The sequence below is a fragment of the Filicampus tigris genome, chromosome 7 (genome assembly GCF_054856515.1).
Source record: "Filicampus tigris isolate MCC_2025a chromosome 7, RoL_Ftig_1.0, whole genome shotgun sequence".
NCBI classification, from domain to species: Eukaryota; Metazoa; Chordata; class Actinopteri; order Syngnathiformes; family Syngnathidae; genus Filicampus; species Filicampus tigris.
In genome coordinates this window covers 5,636,496-5,660,083 of record NC_141223.1, presented here as the reverse complement: position 1 = coordinate 5,660,083, position 23,588 = coordinate 5,636,496, and the positions used below count along the sequence as shown (strand labels likewise).

The 23,588-nt window shown below is 40.0% G+C and overlaps 1 protein-coding gene and 1 long non-coding RNA gene across 4 annotated transcripts in view; one reads left to right on the top strand and one right to left on the bottom strand.

The window, feature by feature from the left end:
* The window catches only part of LOC147144534 (uncharacterized), a 46,637-nt gene extending 44,953 nt beyond the window's left edge, over positions 1-1,684 (top strand). The window contains exons 2-3 of the long non-coding RNA XR_015087501.1: positions 708-803; positions 885-1,684. This is a non-coding gene — a long non-coding RNA (uncharacterized LOC147144534). The remainder of the gene's footprint in view (positions 1-707; positions 804-884) is intronic.
* LOC147144533 (leucine-rich repeat and fibronectin type III domain-containing protein 1-like protein) overlaps positions 1-23,588 on the bottom strand; it is a 117,058-nt gene that overhangs the window by 16,983 nt on the left and 76,487 nt on the right. The gene's annotated exons all lie outside the window — the stretch shown is intronic.

Below are 23,588 nucleotides of genomic sequence, written 5' to 3'. Positions count from 1 at the left end.
GTTAGTGAAATATATCAAGTCCAAGTGAGCTTCTAATCTATTTCTTGCAGTCCAACACATTGCTCACGTATTAACAAAACCAACTTCTGCATGCAGAAGCTAAATGTATTTTAAAAGTGCTGAAGTTTGTAGAATACTTACAGATGTCACCGTTTAAAAAAAAATGGGAACATGGTGTTGACATATTGCATTATGCTCAGCTCTGAGTTTTTTTTTTTTTTTGGGGTGGGGGGCGCTTTGGCTTGACTGGATTTAATAATTTGATATTATTCTAAATTGGGTTGCCTATGAAATAAATCAACTCACAATATACAGTCTTCTGATAGTTACCATTCCTACAATGGGCATTAAAGAAACAATGACCAGCAGAGGTTCCCATTAAACCTTTCAGAATATAAAATAGATGAATACATGCAGTGAACTCCGTATTAGCTCACACATAGCTCAGCTTCAGAAAACAAGTGAGCCGCGATTGGTCGTTACCTGAGCCCTGAGGGCCTGGGATGTCATTTTCAGTCGACAGAAGTGACAAAATGGCCGCGCCCTGAAATGGCTAAAAATGAGTGGATTTTGCCGCTTAACTCATATTTCATATGAATCATATAGCCTTGTTTCAACTAGTGGGCCTGCATAGAACATATTCTTGAAAAAAATATCTTTGGGTTGACTTCCACTTTAAGAATTTTGCATCTTCCATGTGTGTCCAGACTTCAGAAAGGACAAGCGCTTGTGGGCCATAAATAGCCTACTTGAGTGAATCCATCTAACGCTGCAATCGTACTGGATGGTTATTCAGTTAATGGGTACAACTATAACACACACACGCATGCGTGCGCGCGCACCCACATATACGATTAATCAATGACTTTCCTTGTTGCTTGCAGTTCACTGCACTGACATAATCCTGATTTCAACTGGCAAATGGCAACCCTGACACTTCTACAACGCAAGACGAGCACTCGGCCATGTTTTGCTGCTCCTTTGGTCATCGTCACACCCACAAGCGCAACACGGGCTTGTGCAAACATGCATTCCCATAAGGATATTGTGAGCTCACACACTGAAAACACCAAATTGAATATGAAAACCAATAAATAATGTCGCTTTTAAAATCGAAAAGAGTACCATAAGTTGAGAAGATAGAAAATTTAAAACGACCTATTTGTACATTTCAAGCTTTATACTGCGCCCCCACGTAAAGTTCGTCCCTATTAGATACTCATATTTGAAATATACACACGCGCAAATTATGCTGACCAAGATGTTTAAAAACTAGACCATCCTTGCCACTGTCTGGTGTAAATAACCATACCGCCTTTAAAAATGCAGCACTATATGTGATGTGTGTGTTAAACTCTGCACGCATATCACACTAGACCAAGCAAAGACAAGTGATGTGTAGGCATAATCTTAAACATAACATTCATAAAATATATGTCATTAAAAATGCATGGTACGTTTTGTGCAACAAAATAGTCAAGCGGTGGGAGGAAATGCCTTGAGGGAAAAATCGGGGATATTATCAATGGTCATGCTTAATGAATGGCTTTCCATACGTGCTCCTGCTAAAGATAAATGCCATGTGACAACTTTGTTACACTGCCGCTGTGCGTGTATCACTATTGCAGGAAAAAAAAGGCAAATTGGGGATTTAGGAATGATGGCACTAAGAACTCACACAGCCAAGCAGATTATCATAGCAGACCTTTTAAATAAAATGTCAGTGAACTTCATTAAATGAATATGCCAATTTATGATTCTGTGTTTCAATAAAATATATTCTATCCCTTCTCATTTGTAAGAAGTTCCACTGCCTTCCATTTGTCTCAATTACTTCCACCCTCGAGGCCATTTTCTGAAAGACAATTTTTGTGTTGTAAATGAGGGATATAATACAGGGGAAATGATACAAACCGTTCTTCCATTTTCATCTGTCTCTGAATTGATTTCACCTAATAAGTTGTAAATGAAAAAAAATGTCAATGTTTAATTTCATATTAGGGAACAGCCTAAATTAAAGAGAGATATAAAGTGTCCGTCTATAACAGAGTATCAAACTCAAGGCCCGGGGGCCAGATCCGGCCCGCCACATCATTGTATGTGGCTCGCGAAAGCAAATCAAGCACGTCAACTTCCATCAGGCTTCCATGAGGCCAAAATTAAAAATGGCCACATGTAATAAATAATAACGTAAGGATATCGCAAGCAGTTTCAGTTTTCATTGCAGTAATTTGAACAATAATCCGAACAAACTATTCTTGACTTCTGATTTCAAAACTAGTTATCGATCAATTTGTTGCGTACTGCATATGTAATAATATGAGGAGGTGATTAAACATTGATATGGTTTTAGAGTCTTAGTACCTCCAAATGAGTTTGACACCCCTGATCTAGAAGGAGATAGTCTTTTTAATATTATACAAAATCCTTCGAGGGGATTTATAGCTCGCGTGCCACTGATTGAGATTAACATTCATAGTATACTGCTATAAAACTATACTATCTGTACTATATTTGAATTTTGTAGCGTGTGTGTGCATGTAGCAGGAGTGCAGTTGGTCTGAGTGTCTGCGATCATAAATGACATCAATTAGCAGATGCTAATCAGAAGTGCTAACGCATAAGTATTGTCTCGTAAGAAGAGCGACAGGTTCGATAGGCACCCCCGTAACCACGTCAAAGGCAACCAATAGGTGCTGCCAAATCCTGTGCGTGCATTTTCCGGTAGAGGGAGTGACTGACATTTCCCTTCTCACAGCATGTTAATGCACATTCCAAAATATGTCTGCGCATGAACCTGACCTTTTCAGGGAATCTGCATTCAGTTAGGTTGGTTGATGGGAGGAAGCTTTGTTAGTAAATACTGTCCATCAATCAGCTCCTTGGCACTTAAAATGCTGGCGCTCACGCACATGCGCACGCACACACACACACACACACACACACACACACACACACACACCATATGTCACGCTGCTACATTCAGAGCCCCGGGTTGCGACTGTTGATCTAAAAAGAGTGTCAAGTGAATATTTATGTTAATGCACCCTGGCTGTTTTTAAAATATTCATGTGCCAATTATTCATCCAGTGCAAACAGGCCAGGACAGTGAAGGGCAAAGGTGCGATAGCAAAGTCGCTACAGCAGACAAACTTTGTCCGCTCAGCTCCAAACGCGGAACCATTTGAGCAAAAATTAAAACCTTAAAACCAGATGTCAGCAAACAGAAGAAAGTGATTTTTTTTTTTTATCGAAATAATTAAATACTTAAAGAAAATTGTACAAATGTAGCAAGATTATTATCAGGTCAGTGTTGATTGCGCAGTATCCACAAAGATGCAAACTTTAATTAAAAAAACATTCATCCTGTAATTAATAATTCAGCGTCGTCGTCTTGATAAGGGAGAATGTCCCCCTTCCTTTTGGGTTCCCTCAAAAGACCTGGAAGGAAAGTCTCGGCTCTTGGAAACCATGAAGGGACATCTTTGGAAAGTTATTTAGGGCACAGTGAACAAAACGACACTTTTGGTGGTTGAGGGTACTGTACTGTACATAAATTAAATGCCAAAAAAAAAAGTATATTTGGATTTAAACCCTAGATTGGCAAATAACCTAATAACATATTTGATGACTTGAGCAAATTATTTGATATGAACAAATGTGACAGTACAAAAAAATGAACTGAGAATTATAACAGAATTAAAGAAAACTATCTACATGCACAACACTTTAATAAAGGAAAAGAGATGAACTCATTCACTGCCATTGACTAATTTACTTTTCACAGTCCAGCCATTCAATCCCAGCAATGTATTTAGATTTTTTCCAATTTTTTTCAAACATAAGGGTAAAAAAGTTTCTGAAAATGTCTGCCAGTGAATGAGTTAACTCATTTTGACATAGACTAAGTACGGTGAGTCACTGGATTCATGTCAAGTAAATGGTAGAATGTTTGTTGATTTATTTCCCAAGCACCAGCGCTTTTCCATCTTTTCTAACTGCATTTTTCCAAGGTGAGTTTGCAAAATCAAAATGCTATGACCGCTGAAGTTTTTTTTTTTCTTCACAATTTAAAACAGTTCTCATAGGTCTCAATAACATGTATGTGATTTGCATTTATCAAAACACCCAACGAATGAAGAATTAAATCAGCCTTTACACTTGTTTTTTAAATTCAGCCTGTTTTAGAGGTGTGGTCCAATCTCATGAAAATAAACCACCCGCCCCTGCCTCTTTTCGCGCTGGGCCAATTCCAAGTTGAGCTTTCATCACCATGATGGCCAAGGGAAAAAGCTCGGGGATTTCTAGCCAAAGAACAGCACCCAGCAAGCCAAAAGCATTTCCATTTGTGTAGGCAGCACTTTACTACACTTTTGTCAATTGGTGTGCGGATCCCTGTAAGTGGTGCATGCAGCGGACACAATGCCAAACAACTATTATTAGTGACAACGAAATGCATAACATTCGGGTTTGAAAGAACTTCATTCTGCTAGCTAATAGTAATCTGTGCATCCAAAAATGGGCATTCTGCTTATCTTTTGGCAATTTTCATCGATGGCGCAGCTTCACTCCAGTGTAAAAAGTGGTACGTGGTGCCAATTTAGCAGAACAACACAAAAATGCTGCAAACGGAAACAAAGTGAAATCAAAAACGTATTACTTAGTTTCATGAATTGTACAACGATGGTATTTTGTATGAAGTTAATGAATAAATCAGACAAACATTTCTTACTCTACTGGGGTTTTTATTGGGGAAAATCGTTTTCCTGTTGCATTTATCTTATGTGCATATTTCCTGCATGAGCATCATTTGGCCATTTGCAGCACATTTGCCCGGCGGCCGCCGTAAATTGGAATCGCATTTACGTCACAACTCGATCTACTCAGACATCTTTCCAGAAATAGGGAGCTCATTGAAAATTTAATTGGTTGCGTAATCACCACACTTGATTGCGGGGCACTCTAAGACCCAACTATTTCTACAGAAGCAATTAAAAAGTTGTTTGTCCTATTTATTTCCTATTTAAAATGCATCATAAGAAATGTATGTAGAGCTTTCAAATCCACTCTGAAAAACCTAACGATGTATATCGCCTTTACTTCTTTTACAATGTGCCGCGGACGGATAAAAAAACACAACTCTGTACCTTAACACAAAGCCCAGCTAAGTTCCGACTTTTCTGTCATGACTGCTCTTTAACCATCATTTCATATTTTCATCTTCCCCCAGGATTGAGAGAGATGCATGGTGGAAAAAAAAAAAAAAGATTCATAATTGAGGTGGCGACATGTGATGGCTGAAATTAATTCCATGACACTTTCTAGAGCCCCACAGAGCGCACAGGAGCCTTAGAGTTAAGCTTATTGCCGCTAGGCATTTGGAAAAGCCAGCTATGGGTGTCTGGCACCCAGAAGAGTAGGAAATACCAAACACACACATACATATCTTTGAACCACAACAGGTCCAAGACGTGCTTGAGAGTTAAACCGTGCGGTTTCTTCAATCTGACTAATCGGAAACCCTACAAATGGAGAGGCCATTGTTGCTAAAGAAGCATGCTTTGCTGTGTTGTGATAATGACGCATCAAAATGTACACCGTGTTATTATTATCTGCCATTTTGTCCGGCCGGACCAAATAGTAATCGCCTATAGGCCGGTCCGACTATCGTTTTAAACGGGCTCCCGTTAGCGTTTCCGACTACCAACTACCACTAGCATCCGTTAATGTTTTACGTGTCTATGTTTTAAGCCGCAGGTGTCAAACTCATGGCCCGGGGGCCAGATCCGCCCCGCAATATTATTTTATGTGGCCGGTGAAGGCAAATCATATGTGTGTGACTTGACATGTTTCTTTCAAATTGTCTTCACTTTTAACAATACATATGAGATATTGCAAACATTTGTTACCAATCCCTCCTTCAAAATAAATTGAAGGGTTGAACAAATGATTTACTGGCTTCTCATTTCAAAACTAGTTATCCATCAATTTGTTGTGTATGTGACAATATAAGGGGCGGGTTCTATGGGTTCACAGTCGTAACAGCCCTCCGAGGGACACCTTAACTACGATGTGTCCCGTGACAAAAATGTGTTTGACACCCTTGTTTCAAGCTAATTCTCATACCACAGTTCAAAAGGCTTTTTTTTTTTTACTGGTTAAAAATATGGAGTGCTATGAAAAACACTTATCTCCAATTTTGAAAACTTTTTTAATTTCCGCTTTAACGCGGAAACATGATTCATGTAAAAATAAGAGCATGAGAAAAAAAAATGGAGATAAGTGTTTTTCACATGACAGCGACGATATATAAATATTCATATGAATTTATTTTTGTATGAACGTCATTTCCATTTGCAATTTTGTTCAGTAAAAATGTTGACAGAAAAAGCTAGAGGTAGAGCAGATTTTCACCCAAATCCTATAACGAGGCAGGGGAATGGCAGCATGTGTCCTTTATGCAGCAAGGAAATAACATCACGCTGTGTTAGACTGCGGTCGAACATGACATGACCGCATGAATTTGGACTATGGCGGTCAGAGATGGCTAACATAAAGCACATTGTCGGGGTGTCAAGGTGATGGAACTGCACACATTGCATTAAGTTTAATTAAATCTGCTTGCCAGGCACTAATTTACAAGGAATGCAAATGTTGTAACTAGAAAAAGACATATCTTAAGTTTGCACCTTGCATGTGAAGATAAGCAGAAATCAGAGGGGAAAAAAAAAGGAATACAGCCCTATGGTAGAGATATGATTTAGAAATGCATGACTTGCACTCTCACTGAGGATAAGGACAAAGGATTGTCGGAATGAGATCAAGTCAGCACTAATCCCAAGTGTTAATATTGTCTTCAACAACACGCCTTAACGTTTAACATTCACAGATAGATATTTATGTAATCCGCTCTAACAATAAGAGAGATACCCTATTTATAATGACTTATCCTTGTGATTGAGTCACCCCGGGGTCCTTTGTGAAAGAAGAATAAAAAAGGGAATTGCAACAGTTGTTAACCTTTTGCTTTACTGCTATCATGGAGGCAGCACTATTATGAATTATAATTGACTTTGGTGAAATCCTTGTATCAAAAGAAAGTCATCGCTCGTTCACTCACACATTTGGAGTGAATTTTCATTTGTTGAATTGGTGGATAGAATATTACTTACTATATTATTGGACAATTTGAGGTAACCCTCCATATTTTGGGCCATATTTTGGCAAAAATTCATTTAATAATTCTTTAACTTAAATACATATTTGAGAGGAATTACCCTAAATAAACACACACCCATATAATATATAAATTCAGAAAATGGATTGCTGGATATACACAGTGTGTATTGTTGACGTTGGGTGGAATCCTCATACCAGAATCAGCACTTTTCAGGAGACCCCAACCATTAACACCGCCTCATAAAAGAGAGCAAGTCATTTTTCAACACTTTAGATTGGTCAATAATTTGTGTAAAAAAAAAAATATTGTTTTAAAAAAAGGAAATAAATAATTAACACCCTCTGAGTACAAATGAAGCGCACCCGACCCTCCCATCCAAAGTTTGCTTACAAGTGAACCAAAATCCCCACTTAGAGTGGTCTCGGTTCAGTATGTTGGCCTGGAAGAAATGAATTAGAACAACTTAAAAATCAACCAGCATCTCAGGACACATCGTTTGACTTTGTGGGTTCCGCTATTTTCCGTGCCGATCACAATTTTCCCACCTTGGGGGAGGTCTGCGCGCCGCTGAGTGTCTGGGAATGTTTTGTCCGCTGCAGGACATTACTGCCAGTCTTCATCAATGTTCTGCCCCCTTTCGCCACTGTCATAAATTGTGTCTGCGGGGAAATAAATAACAGCCAGGATTCGAATTGCTCTCTTCCCTCTCAATCTGTATTCCGTTCCATTCGTTCCCCGAGCAAACAGGAAGAGATAATCTGGTCAGAGATTACTGTGAGATTAGTTGGGTCTGAAGTAGGTTCTGTTAACCCACTATCATGTTGGGAGAGCCAGACTGAGATGTATGGGAATTGGGAGATTGTGAGGGTTACAGTGACTGCCGGAGGAAAAATGAACAGGTGGGCAGATCCAGTCTAATACAGAGAAATAAACGGAGAGATGAGGCGCTCACAAACGGGGGAAAGAAAAGCACTGACTGACATGTGGCCTTATTTGGACATGGCTGAGAGGTTGTTGAGCAGCCTCACTACTATTTATCTATAGACTGCGGCTCAAAAAGCCCGGGCATTGGTTATCTGTTTTCTATAACCCAAAGAGCTCCATGTCATGATTTAGGTCATGCCTCATGTTCAAAAAAGCACGGCACAAGCATTTAGCTTCCATATCTTCGATGTATTTTTTTAACAGAGTGCACCATATTGTAACGATAGTGTTTCATATTTGATGAAGATTGTTTTTTACGATGGAAAACACGAGTAAACAAGCCAACCGTGCTAAAAATTTAAGACCAGACGAGACGAGACGAGAAGGCCAGGAAAAGATTGCGAAGGATGGTAACATAAAATGTTTGTTGGGGGGGAAGGTGTGTGCGCTTGCTTGCGTCACTGTCAATCTCTTACGGTTTGAAAAGAAAGCCTCGATCGCCCGGAGTGTCTCAAGTGGAGTGAAAGCAATACATCAGCTGCTGACGTGTAATGAAATAAAAATGATGTAGAAGCTGTTAGTGGTACAGTGATAGACAAGCCCCACAACAATTGATGAAGGCAAACGGTAAGTATATTTTTGGAACAAAAGCATATTTTATTGAAGATGTGTGGCAGAGGTTGTTAGAGTTCTCAAAGCGCTAGGTCCTTCCCTCCTGAAAATTGCATTGATTCCCCGGTACAAATTTGCAACTCGTGTAATGAATTGAAATGTTCATACCTTGTTCAATATGGAAGCATTTTACTGGCCAAAATGAACCGTTTTGGCATTAATACCGGCACAATGGGCCATTGACTCATCCAAAGCCCTTTCAAATTACGTCACCGTGCGTCACATCTGCAACAGTCATTCCCCCCACGTGTTCTAATTTCTCTAACCGTCTGAGTGCCTACCTCAGGGCTCACCAACTCCGGTCCTCGAGGGCACCTGCCCTGCAGGTTTTGCATCTCTCCCTGCTGTAACACACCTGATTCAAATGATCAGCTCATCAGCAAGCTCTTGAGAAGCCTGATAACGACCCCGATCATTTTGACAGGTGTGTTACAGCGGGGTGAGATGACCGGAGTCGGTGACCCCCCCGGCCTACATGATGCTAAAAAAAGGATTTTTCCACCTTCTTTCTTTGTGACATTTAATTAGCAGAGATGGGCAATTCTGTGAGTAGTGACAGAAGCGCTGTCAGGCGGTCACTGACGGGCGTCCTGTTTTGCTGACCAGTGACACTTCTGAAAACACTAATTCCGAGATTTCGGAAACAAATCGTCTTTACTTCGCATGTCTGTGACGTCAGAATAGGCGTTTGTGTTATTCCGGGGAGGTAGTAGTAGCAGAACAAGCGAAAGACTTGGCGGGCGCTGAGGCTGTGCAATTAATCGAAATGCAATTACAATTACGATTGTTACACACCACGATTGGAAAATTGGCATAATCGTAAAAAAAGGATTATTAATATTCATTTCTATCCAGCGCACTGTTTGTTTACACAGGGAAATCATTATTGGATTGATATATTTGCACCTTTAAAAAAAAAAAAAAAAAAAAAAAATTATTTAACAAATTTAATACATTTTGTTTGGTCCAAAAGAAACTTACTTATATTTGTCTTTATAAAGTATTTTTTTACGTTTAAACATTTTCTTGTTTTGGTTAAGGTTCGGGTTATAAATGATCATTTTGATAATCATGATTTCAATTATTTCCAAACTAATCATGATTCATATTTTCCCTCATAATTGCCCACCTCTGGAAGTTAGTTTCAACCTTCATTCTTACAGCAGCAGGCGCCCGGCTTCAAACAGCAGACAGAAGGTGTAGCATATATTGGCATATTAAGATACAGGCGTGCATTTATCACAAGGTCAAAAACAGAATCACAAGATCTTTCAATCTTTCAGCTCTGCTTTCGAGCGGTTGTGTGGACACATCTGTTGCCTGTAAAATCTGCCCAGTTAGCTTTAAATGCGACAATGTTCCCGGAAATTACCAATAAATTTGTCACCGCTAAAATTGGTTCCAGGGATGTTGGTTCATATTATCGTTAGAGCGTGAAGTATAATTTCAATTACAAATGCATAGGGATTCACAGAGAAGTACACACACACACACACACACACACACACACACACACATGCGCGCAAGAACACGCAAAAGTGCAGCGCTAGAAAAAAAATGCAGAGTGATTGATGACTTACAAGAGGCTAAGGATAAAACATGCTACAATGGGACTCAAGGTCAATTTTTACACCTTTTTAAATTGTTAAGCTCATTTCGGCCGCCAGTGGTCTCACGGAGGTTTACATGGCTCAAAGTAAATAATGACCAATAATGACATCGTGAACACACACGCGCATTGTGGCAGACGTAACCACACAGGGGAAAATGTCAGTTTCTGTCAAGCGGAAGAGTCTGACAGAATCAATTAGCAAGCTGGGATAATGGGGAATACTGCATTAAATTAAAGTGACAGTTTTCCCCATAGGCGCACTTGCTCACGAGAACATTAAACAACCAAATCAAGTGTGTGCGCGCGTGTGTGTGTGCGTGTGTGCGCGCGCATGTAACCCAATCTCGACAGCCTTACATTTTTTTTTTCTGTGTGTGTATGTGTGAGATTAGCAATTTTAACTGACAGTGGCATGGCTGAATTCATCAAATCAACTACGCTCTAACCTTCGGCATAATTGCCTCATTCTTGGAATGATGTCATTACACAAGCCAATCCGACAAAAACAATGCCGTGCATTATGTGATGTGTAACAATTGTGTTCAATCACCTGGCATTGTTGTTAAGGCTGCTTAACAACAATGGACAATGGTTGGGTTAGCCGCTCATGCCATTTAGCTCACGTACTGTACACATGGCAACACAGATTCTTGAAGAGACATTGAAGACAGATATTTTTTTTTCTTTTTTTGTCGAAAAAAAATATTTTGTATAAGTCTAGCAAACCCTTATTGCATGACAGCTTCAAATATGGTCTTAGAGAGGAAATCGACCCAAACAAGCCCACTAGTTGAAAGAAGACATTCTGATAAATATTGCATTTGTGGAATAAGAGTTAATCCACTCATTTTTAGCCATCTCCGGGGGCGGCCATTTTGTCACTTCTGTCGACTGAAGGTGACATCACAACTGCTCAGGGCTCGGGTAACGACCAATCAAGTTCAATATTAATCAGAATGCCGTGTTTCAACAAGTGGGCCCGCTGGGAACATATTCTTGAAAAAAATATGTTTGGGTTTGATTTCCCCCACTTTAAGTTGATTAGCATTTTAATTGCATTGTTAAATTTTTACATTGTTGGATAATAACTTTGAATAATAACTTTGTGCGTTCTTCCAAACACAAATTTTATTTAAAAACATCGGGGCGGTTGATTGAGAATCATGTATCCTGTATACTGTCTCTGTACTATCTTTACTTTACCAGGGAAAAATAATGATAATATGATAATGAAAAATAACAATGAATATCTTTAACTCGACAGTTGGAACACTTATCCATTTGCCTTTCTGGACAATCAAACCTGAGTCCCCTCTGCACTCCAAATGAAGGCAGAGGTAGTGTTTTAATTGCTAAAAGGCCCATGTAATGAATGCCCTTCACAGAATCAGTTAAAAGAGTCACGGTGCCGAGAAAAATACAATTGACTCATAACAGTGACCTTCTCATTGTCTAGGATGCATTTATTTATTTATTTTTTTCTACAGCGAGTGTGTGTTTTGCGCAGCAATCTGAATGAGTATCGATCTGAACCTATCGACAACGGAGTGTATAGTCTGGTGTGGTTGTATGTTGTTCTGCTTGTCAATTCTGCGTGTACTGAATGGAGAACAAACGTCTGCTCTGATCGCCGTCTGCCTCTTCTGGCATTCAACTCTACATGTAATGTGGACTGGCAGGGAAAAGTTAGACATTTATGAATTCCAAGGATCAAACAATTACAGATGCTTGCTTTTATTTACAATCAAGAGACCGTACAAAACAAAATGACTTACACTATTCCAGACTTATCTTGGCATACGGAAGACGCTATCCGTGGAAATATTTGAAATCAATTGCGCATTCATAAACAATGGAACGTTGCGCAGCTTGAATACATATTAGCCGGAAGAGAGCAGATATCACACGCCACATAAATCCTCCCCATGAGTCTTTGATATGTAAATTCTGCTTTTTAACAAACTGTAATCACAAAACCACGTATCCATTTGTGCCTGTTCAGCCGACGGGGATGTGGAGAGAGGGTGCAATGGGTGGGGGGGGGGGGGGCACCCGCCCGTTTCCCGTTAATGCCCAAAGTACATGTGTGAGTGTGCGTAAAAGCCTTTCACAATTCATGAAATGTAGTGTAACCCACCTTCGAAAAAAAAAATAATGGGGAAAGATAAATCTAATTAGTGAATCAATAAAGTTGTATTTATGATTCCACTCCTGATATGACTTCATCATTGGAACTTAAGTGCTATAACGTAACCCGGAAAGGGTTTTTGCTTTTGAACCCTGGATATTGTTTGAATTAGTAGTTTATAAACCAGGACGGAAGATGTGGTATGATAAAACAGATGCCGCATCGCCATTTTGATTCCATAATTGCAACCACTATTCAGGCAATCTCTGTTCCTCTACTTCAGTTGGTTTGTGCCCGTCTTTGTCTGCACGTCCACTTCACTTTGTGAGTAATTCTTCCTGCAGCCGGCTTTAAGAAACAGAAGGGCACATTGCTAATTCTGCGACCTTGAAACACTAAAACGGCAGACAAATGTGAGATGCTTGTAAATAGGAACAATGTAAAGGTTTGTTTTTTTTGGGGGGTTGTTTTATCTTTTTTTTTTTTTTTTTTTTTACAAAACTGCAGGCACAGGGACCACGTCTCTCCCTCCACTCTCAAAGCATGAATCAACCACATTAATAACAGTAATTTTGAAATGAGAATAATCCAAAATCTATGGTGATCACGGGATAACAGTACTCCCAGAAGCTGTTGCTTTCACTCCTTGATCCCACAGCTGTGCAGCTAAACAGTCGCTATAGTCCTCACTTCTCCAAACTGACATATCGTCGCTGTCCTGTCAATAACACTTATGTCCGTTTTCTTTTCAATTTTCTTCTTTTTACGTGTCTGGTGTTTGCCGGAGTTACAGACATCGTATTGATGTGGAAGTTTTTATTAAAAATTCCAAAATTGGACACAAGTGTTTTTCACAGGACAGCGACGATATACTTGTGTCTTGTCCATGCCTGCCCATGTGTCATTTTGGCCTACATGAGTGGTCGCTAAACCATCTTTAATAAGTTATACCTTCAAAAGCCTTTGCTTCCGCTCATTTATCAACGCAATCGATCCACAAACTGTCCGTGGCCCATCAAGCACAGAGAGTGCAGGGCAGCGGCAAAGAGAGAAAAATGGCCGTGAGAGAGAGAGAGAGAGAGAGAGAGACATAGAGGGGAATGGATTCATTTCAAATGAAGTGTGGAAAGTGGGGACAATGCGTTAAATAGACTTCCATTTAGAATAGATGCCCACAGATTGATTGAGAATCTGGATTAAAATGCAGCATTAGAATGACATAAAGATAGGAAACGGATGCAGCGGGATAACGTTTTTGTGGAATGGGCAGTGTTGACACTGGGGAGAGTGTATTTAGTTCAAATGGTGGATTAAAGCCTAATTTTACATCAATCTAAGTGGGCCATAGGGGGAGAGAGTGAGGCTGAGGCGGATGCTTGTTAATGGCTTAAAAAGTCTTGTAAAGGCTGCAAAAGATGTTTGAGTTCAAGACGCACTCGATAGACAGTGCAAGTTCAAGAAAAGCATCCGTTTCATTCAATACTGTCAAGTAGATTGGCCAGGCCTGTTTCAACTTCTAGTTTTAATGTGTCTCTTGTCATGCTGCTGTAATTCAAGTCGGGATGGACCGATTATCGGCCATGCCGATTATCGGCACCGGTGTTTGGCTTTTGGACGAATATCGGCATCGGCCGTTTTTAAAACTCTGCTGGCCGATAATAAATCAATATAAAACTGTGGAAGTCAAAACAAAGGTATGTGAAAGTTGAACATTTCTGTCATTTTAAAATTTTCATTTACTGTAGAAAACTACATTGAGCTATTGTTTAAGTTTTCATTTATCCTTTTTAAGACATGCTGACAACCCCGGGTGCTCCCTGAACTTTTTGTTAGAATTTTATAACAGATGTATATTGTCAAAAATTTATTGAAATATTTAAAAAAAAAAAAAAATCAACATTATGCAAACCTGAAACATTGCTAAATAAATATTCTTAAAGACGTTGCAACAAAGTTAAGAGTACATTTTCCTTTAGATTTTGATGCCGATGTTTACTTTTGACTGAAAATGAATATCGGCTCCAAATATCGGTTATCGGCCTCCTTGACTACCAAAAATCGTCGTCGGTATCGGCCCTGAAAAAAGCATGGGTCCATCTCTAAATTCAAGACATCCTTTTATAAGTGTGCTCCAAATTCATAACCTATTTTAAAATTAACATGCTGTACTTTCAACATTCAACAACAAAATTAGAGTGCCCATTGAAGTTATCCAGTTCAGAAGCAGTCATTTCCACTAAACTATTCATTCATTCATTTGGCCAAAAGTCTTCTGGAGTCTTCATCACATCCCCCAATTGAACTAAACTGTTTTTTTTTTTTTTTTATCACAGGAAGAAAATGTCTCCATCACATGAGGTTCTTGTCAAAGCCTGATTGGTCACAATTAGCAAATAGCATTCGGTTTCTGCCATAGCAAGATACCCGATGATATTAAAGGAGCCAATATGACATAACTTTTGCTGAGATCAAATACACACTCATTTTTCTGGAATAAGACAAATGCGCCCATCACAAGACAAGTAATGCAAATGTGGCTGTTGTGTAAGGATAGTGTAACATGGTTTGTTTCACTTTAAACAAACACTAGTGTTATAATTGTGCAGTTAGCTTGGCCAAGTGTGAATGCTATCATAAAAAATAAAAAAGATGTATGAGGCAAAAATTCTGTAACGTTAATAAAGGTGACACATTTTCCTTATTTTTAATCCCGGTCGCTCACGGTGTAATACTGTAAACTCTCGAATCCTTTTCTGTCACTGTGTATTAATTGAAGTTTTCTTTAAAGCTTTCCGTCTGTTACCATCAGTAGATACAAATGACGTTGTTAATATCATTTTGTTCAAAGCGGTATATTCTTGAATTACCAATCATATCCAACTTAAGCGTACAAGGGTATTTTTGTTCTGTTTGCGTCTGGCTAAACTGGGTCAAACGGGGTTTCGTTTATGGCCCAGTGTGGCCCTGCAGTAAAATGAGAAAGTAGATAGACACACACACACACACACACACACACACAGGATTAGAAACGGGCTAATCTTACATTTCCTAGCACTTGGGCTATAGCTTGAAATTTCACTGGCATATTTTTCAGGTTATTGAGACAGAGTGACTGTCAGTAAATTGTATTAGCTGATTTAGTTACTTTAAATAGTAAATGTGCACTTTTTCAAAGCTTCCCACATGCTCATATTGGGAGATTAAGTATGTTTAAAGTTAGGGATTCCTCATCCTGTTCTGATTAGAGAGACGTGCATTAAAACGGGATTCAAATAAAAGAATGACATCTTATGTAAAGCGGTGAAAAATACATGTTAAAATAGTACAGAAATAAAAGATCATGAGGGTATAACCCTGAGTATATACAGTAGATATGTGAGCAATAAAGGAAAAATAAAGTGCCGCAATAGGACAATTTTGTTTTGAAGTCGTAGTTTAAAACCAGCATCAGGGAATTGATTGTGGTCAAACTTTGAGGCACCAATTGAGCTGAGCAAGAGTCCTTCCTAATGAGGCATTTTTCTATCCATCCAGTCTCCTAACCTTCCACTCATTTGCTTTTGCATTTCACTTTCTATCTTTCAATCTTCTTAACCACCTGTTTTCCCCCCTTGACCTTTTCCCATTACCCCCTCACCCCTCGTTTCATCTTGGCCTTTGCCTTTCAACACTCACTTCACTCTTTCCCTACTCCTTCAGCTTCCATTCATCCTTCTCCCGCCTGCCGCCACTACTTTTGCATCTCCTTTTCCCCGCAGCTCAGCATCGATGTATAATGGAACTTAAAAGGAACGGATGCACTGTGCCTCTTTGAAGTAAGCGCAACTCGTACAGACGGAGCAAGGGCCAAATGGTTAAGAAAATGTCTGTTTTTTTTTTTTTTTCAATGAACCTATGAGACACTGCGTGAACGCAATGTAAGGACAAATGCATCAACATAGAATAAATACAAGACTCGGATTGAAAAAAAAAAAAATCGATAAGGGGTGAAGCGAGGATTGAAAAAAAAATGATAAAGGGTGAAGCGACTTATAATGAGAGTAATTGGAAAGAAAAACACATTTTGTTAAACAGTTTCACACAATTGAATGTTATATTTTTGTCAACATTTTGTAACAAAATGCAATTGTGGTAAACAAAGTTTACAAAGATTTTGAACTTTATTAAAGCTGAAGTCAACCGCCCCCCCAAAATTCTTGGCAATAATATGTTCGATCGATCACGACTCACCTGTTTTCTGACGCTGAGGCATGATTGGTCGTTATCTGAGCCCTGAGGGTGTGTGATGTCATTTTCAGTCGACAGAAGTGACAAAATGGCCGCCCCCTGAGCTGGCTAACAATGGGTGGATTTTGCAACTTAACTCATATTCCACAAACGTAATATTAATCAGAATGCCGTGTTTCGACTGGTGGGCCTGCATCGAACATATTCTCGTAAAGAAAATGTTTGGGTTGACTCCTACTTTTAAACCAGTGTTGCAAATCCACACAGAGAGGCGAGTGTCCACATTCATTTAAACACAGAACCCTCTTGTAACGAGACAACAGGGTCAAATGGATTAAAATAATGGCCGACAGTGGATTTGGACTGAAACTGATAATAATGGATAATGAATAATTAAGGAGAATAATGTAGGGGGTTAAATTCTGTCTCACCACACAGGCAGGTACACACATTAAATGTTTAATTTCATGTATCGTGTGCATGTGTCCTTCTGTTGGATGTCCAGATTACATCACTTCAATACAAAAAGCTAAGTAGGGAACTAAGTTATGTACAAGGAACTTCCGTTTGAATACATCAATATACGTGTTATAATTCATTGTATTAAAAGTACAAAGAAGAAAAAGACAACAAAAGAAGCACGGAAACAGAAGAACACCCTTAGCTGACATACACTCCGCGTTAATTAGTGTGCAGATCCATGTGGACACAAAACCGCCGCGACACTTGTGGATAAATGGTTCAGATTACGGATGGATGAATGGATGGATGAGTTTGAATTGCATTACTATAAGATCAGGACACTGAGTTGGTTTTATGAGCTGGTACATTAATTTGTCTTGTTGTATGTGTGGGATTTGACTGTCTGTTTAACTTCAACTCTTTAGCAAAGACTGTCCAATAGGGGTGGGCGATATGGGCAAAAAAAAAAAAAAAAAAAAAAAAAAATCTCGATATTTTTTCAAAAAACTCGCTAACGATAATTTGACGATATTCTGCAAAAACTATTTTAAATCTGCACTTGCTTCACAGACCAATTGTGGATAGACAGCGTTTGTGAACAACATCTCTTTTAAATTGCTAGATATAGCTTCTGCAAAAAATGGTATTCTACGACAATATTTAACAAGAAAGAACAAAAAATTGATGTATAGACTTACATTGATTTTTGGGAATATTTATGTCATTGAAATGTCTCTGCTGTTATTCCATAATGATGTGACATTTTGAGCTGCAGTAAGTACTGGTGTACCACTGCCAACTACTAGAGCAATCAGAATGAGAAAAAATGTCACCCGGCGAGAGAAAAAAAATACGTCGTCATGACAACACCCATTCTCATACATTGGCCACCGTATTCAGAATAAAGTTCAATAACAAAGCTGCAATTTACCAAAAAGTGCATTCTCCCACTCATTCATCACTGTGATATGGAGGCTTGTGACTATTCATGTTTGGGCGTAACCCATATGGCTGGTGGTGCAACAGAATTGCTCATCACGGTGACCGTTTTGGCACATCTAACAATGTTATTCATACCAACGTCAGTCTTGTTAACCCCGAACCATTCACAGTACGAACGACGTGGACTCGCGCCTCGCTATTATTCCCCGCTGGACACTCCTCCATACTTAAAACATAGCTCGGCTGCAGTGCGGACAGAGTCACGTGACCGGGTCCTGCCCGGACGATTCGGCGAATGATCATCACTTCCTCCGCCTCTGACGTCACTGCACATTGATTTTCAGCTTTTCCTCGTACTTTGCGGCCGTCGGCTCACTCGCTTTTCGGGGCAGTGTTAATAATCGATAATGTCAAATGACACATCGTGAAAGCAAGATTGACGATGATGTCGATGACGTTATATATCGCCCACTTTTACCGTCCAATTATACAAACCAAAAATGGACAATTGACACGCTACTTAAAGACAAGCGAAGCTACGCTAAAAGCTTTTAACAGACAAAACGGCACGTCAATGTAAAAGCTTCCACTGATTGAAAACGCAGAACGCCAATGAAAAGAAAAGCCTTGACAATATAATTTGGGATTATGCATGAAGGCATGCATATGTGTATTTTTAGAGGGGATCTTTGAATAAAAGAACAAAAAAGGCTATAAAGAAGACACTAGAGAATGGAGTTGGAGCACGAGAGCATGAATAATAGAGCGATCAAGCAAAGGGAGTAACAGGGAATGTTTAAAAAAGAAAAAGGGCAGAAAAGAGAGAGGAGCAATGCAACCAGTGTTAGATTTCACATCCATACCAACAGGAAAAAGAATTGATCTTTCCATGATATACAACCCTTTCCTCAAAGCCTATCGTCAATATCGCTTCGGGAATCAAGTTTCCTGTGACGAGATGTGGATTAATTTCTCTTTATGTGGCAGGTCGGACTCTGATGCAGTAATATTTGATCAGTTCCCTGAATCCTAAACTGATGGCCGTAATAATACAATCACTCATATCTTGGGCAGCGGTCACTCAGTCCATAAGAACTTGAGCTTTGTAACCAGAAGGTGATTGGTCTCAACCCTGATACTGTGGCAAAAAAAAAAAAAAATGTTCTTCTCCTGTTAGTCACTTTGCTTGCCACTGTGCAAGTTGACACACACACATACGCAGTAGGTGTGGAACGGCATTTGAAAGCTTTTTTCCCTCGTTTATTAGTGAGGCACAGTAGCGCAAATGGTAGCCAAGTCGCAGAAATACTAGCCGACATGTCTTTTTTTAGCGAATGGGACATGATTTTGAAAAAATGTAATAATGTTGTATTAAACAATAAAGTATCCGTGTCTCGATGAACGGTTTATGGAATTGACTCACGTTAACCGAATAGTTCCTTGATTTGGCATTACGCTTTGAAAATCTTCCGGGTGGGGAGAAATCGTCGAGAAGACGGATACGACGTCATCGAGCCATGTCTCTGTGACGTGTGCTCGTCGGGATTTTTCCTCTGCTTCATTTCGTTTCTCCTTTAATTGAACAATAAAAGCAAGCGCACAATACTTACCGACAGCCTGTCATAGCCATTTTCGGAGACTGAAGACGACGCGGCTGGGCCACTGACGTCAAGCACGCACTGGATTAAACGGCCAGCGGGTGGACCCAGCGCACAAAAATATTGAGTTTTCTGCATCTTTTTTGAGGCCTTCTCATTATGTTTTTACCAAAAGTAGTCAATATTATTATTCGTACTTGTGCTCCTTCTTAAAGTTTTTAGGGTAACTTTTTTTTTGCCATAGTATGGATTCAGTATCGCTATTGAGGTACTATACAAAGGTATAGTACTGAAATCACTAAGTAAGCATCATACTTTATTTAAAAAAAAAAAAAAAAAAAAAACATTTTCCATGCTAAAACACGACAAGGAAAAGCTACAGTAGACAACACTTGGAACATGATTAGATTTATGCCGGTCAAACTGAAAATATTGACTTTGAAACAGCCTCAGCAAATAATAATCTGTTAATTATTATGTGTAGAATGATTGGAATATACCGCGTGTTACAATACTATTTTTAAACCCAGAACACCGCATGAAATAGGTCAGAACTGATTGTTATTTTTGTTTGTTTTATTGAGAGTTGCAGGAGCTAAGAGAGATCCTCTATTATCCCTGTTCACAATCCAAATCCCTTTTAATTCCTGAAACCCTCGCTAATTTGTCATCTTCTCCTCCCCTTTGTAGACTCTTTCTTTAAGGTGCATCGTCTTTCTTTTCATCCTCCCTCCATCCGCTCTCTTCACCTCTCCTTTTCATCCTTTCTTACTCGCCTCCATTTTTTGCAGCCTAGTGCTATGCCCTGATTCTCTTTAATTATTCCTTCCTCCATCCACGAGGATCTGAAGGCTGGGCGGGGGCCTGGGTTGTTAGTGGACAGATGAGTAAGGAACGGGCGGGTTAGCGGGGGGGGGGGGGGTGGATGGGCATGTCGCTGGATAATTAAACATCGATTTGGGACGATGATGAAAACAGCAGCAAGATGCCAAACAAGGGGATTATGAGTTGGACAGCCGCCGGCTTTCTGCTGAGTTCAGCAATCCTAAAAGAGCAGGGAGGAAATGTGAGGCAGGACAAGGGAGATGAGAGGCCAAACAGATGAGAACGCCTGAAACATGACTTAAAAGTATGGAAAACCAACCAGCGAATGAAAGGAGAACACACAGAGAGAACGAGATCTGTGAGGCAGGAAAACTGTTTGAGAGCAAACATTCCGTCTTCTACGCAGGAAGTGGAAGCTATAATGAGCGCATTAAAACACACACATTATGCAAAGTAGGAGGAGAGACAGACAGAAAGGGGAAAAAAAAAAAAAAAAAAGGGGGATGAAAAAGCCTACGGTCACAAGTGAAAGTAGGTAGCCTACGACAAATATGACCAGGCTTTTTGGTGTCTTGAGGCTGACTCATTATGTACAGTAGCTACCACAAATACAGAAGTGTGGGCCCATGTCGGTATGTTCATGTGTTTCTTATTTCGGCCTAGGTGTGCATGAAGTGAGTCATGCAGCTTGATACCAAGACCATCCAAGTACATAGACAAACAGTAGCCAAAATGCTAGGCTTATGTACGTTAATGCGTTTGTAACGATCGGGATCGTCATCAGGCTTGTCCAAAGCTTGCTGACGAGCTGATCATTTGAATCAGGTGTACAGGAATAGCGTAGCATAATTATAAAACGGGGCTGGACAGGAGCTGACGAGGAACGGACTTGAGGACCTCTGGCTTATACGATTAGGGACTTGTACTATATTGACAGGGTTAAATAGACAGACGTGGCCATGTTTTTTTTTGCTGGTCCGTCATTCGTTATCCGTCAGCGGCCAGGGTACCCGTCCGTCATTCGTCAGTCCGTCATTTTTCGTGACGAACTGAATTGTGTTCGTCAGTCCGTCATTTAAGTCCGTCGGTTAGTCCGTCAGAAGTACGTTGGTCCATCAGTCAGCCCTCCCCAAAAAAGTCAGAAAATGGGCGTTTGCCAGTGACGGACTGACGGACACGGTTAGTGACGATTACATTGACGGATGAAAACCTCCGTCATTCATCAGTCCGTCTATTTTAAAAGGTATCCCGTCATTCGTCGGCAAAACTGGCATCTGTGAGTGACGGATGACGGAATGCCCGAGTCTTGCCAGAATTGCATTACAGCAACGAGACCAAAGTACAATTCACTTTGACTAAAACTGGACTAAAATGTCATCAGTTTTCGACAACTAAAATGGAGAGGTATCAAATCCAGGTTCAGAAAATAAAAACCTTGCCACATCTTGCGTTTAGCCACAGTTGCTTCTACTCATTATCCCGTTTACCTGCCGGTTGAGTGGAAGTACCTGTGGCTAAACGATAATTATTGACAATAATAAGACTAAAATGCTCAGATTTTAGTTGACTAAAACTTGACTAGGCTAAAAAGAGCATGAACATGATTAAAACGAATTAAAACTGAAATGACAGCTCCACACAAAACAAAAACTGAAACAGCCCGCCAAAAAACAACACTACTTCCTGGTTGTCTTAAAACGCGAATGAAAATGGGCTATAAATTCCTATTTTTTTGTTCCCCCGTTAATATGTTAGACATACAACATGCAGCGCCCTACTGTATACTGACCAAGAATCTTATTCCCCCCGCACACAAACCGCAACATGCATACTCTTCTTCATCACCTGCTCCAACGTTATCCCCTTTGAGAGCCAGTTATCACCCACCAGCACACACGCACGCACGCTCACACACAGATGTCACTCGTTTTAATTAACATGATCACTCTGGGCAATGAAATGCGGGTGGATTTCATGGAAGACTGCTCTCAGCAACGACTGCAATGTGCACAATCTACCACCGGGAAGTAATAGGAGCAATCCGGATGAAGCCCCTGTGGTGTTGTCTGAAATAAGTGTTGAACATGCTTGCAAAGCAAATGAGGAATAAACCTTGACATATTTTATACCATGCCTTTACAGTTTAACAGTCATAAAGCTTTGGCCATAATTGACGAAGGGAAACTTTGCACTCTCTCTTGCAAAAGAAGTTTTTAAATTAGAACACATCTCATACGTTTCATTATACGGAACTTTACTTTATTAGGAACTATATAGCACACTTGGATTAAAACCTTTTGATATTTATTATATATTGCTTATAGTAAAGTAAATGTCGGTGCATTAATAGGGGTTATAATTCACCTTCCTCGACTCACTTCTCGATCCTCTACCGGTTTACGAGTCCCTGTTCGTCGTGGTTGTTACCACCTAGGTAGTGCTAGTTGCTCGAAGTTGATGGACGGAAACGCTAACGGAAGCCCGTATAAAATGATAGGCCGACCGGCTTAAAGGCAATTACCGTTTGGTCCGGCCGGACAAAAATTTGGATAGACGGACGGTGGAACGGTATCCCAGCTGCAGGCGGAAGCCGATAAATGGACCGGGAAATTCACGTTTCCGTGTGAATTTACACAATTATCAATAGGCTATAACAAAGTTTTCCTCTTACGAACATTATGAGAAGGAAGAAATGACATCATGATGTGTGCCTGGATTTGGTAAACGGGCTGTCATTTGTATAGCGCTTTTCTACTTATGGTACACAAAGCGCTTCACACTGTACCTCACCTACTTACCGATGACGCAGCATCAGGAGCAACTGGGGGTTCGGTATCTCGCTCAAGGATACTTCGACATGGTCGCAATGGCACGGGATGGAACCCACAACCACTGGTTTGGGAGACGAGAACTCTACCACTGAGCCAGGCCACAAGGATTTGTTTTAACAGACATAACAAAACACTGCACCCGTGAAACGTTTCTGTTTTGAGCACCAATATACTATATCCATGTTTT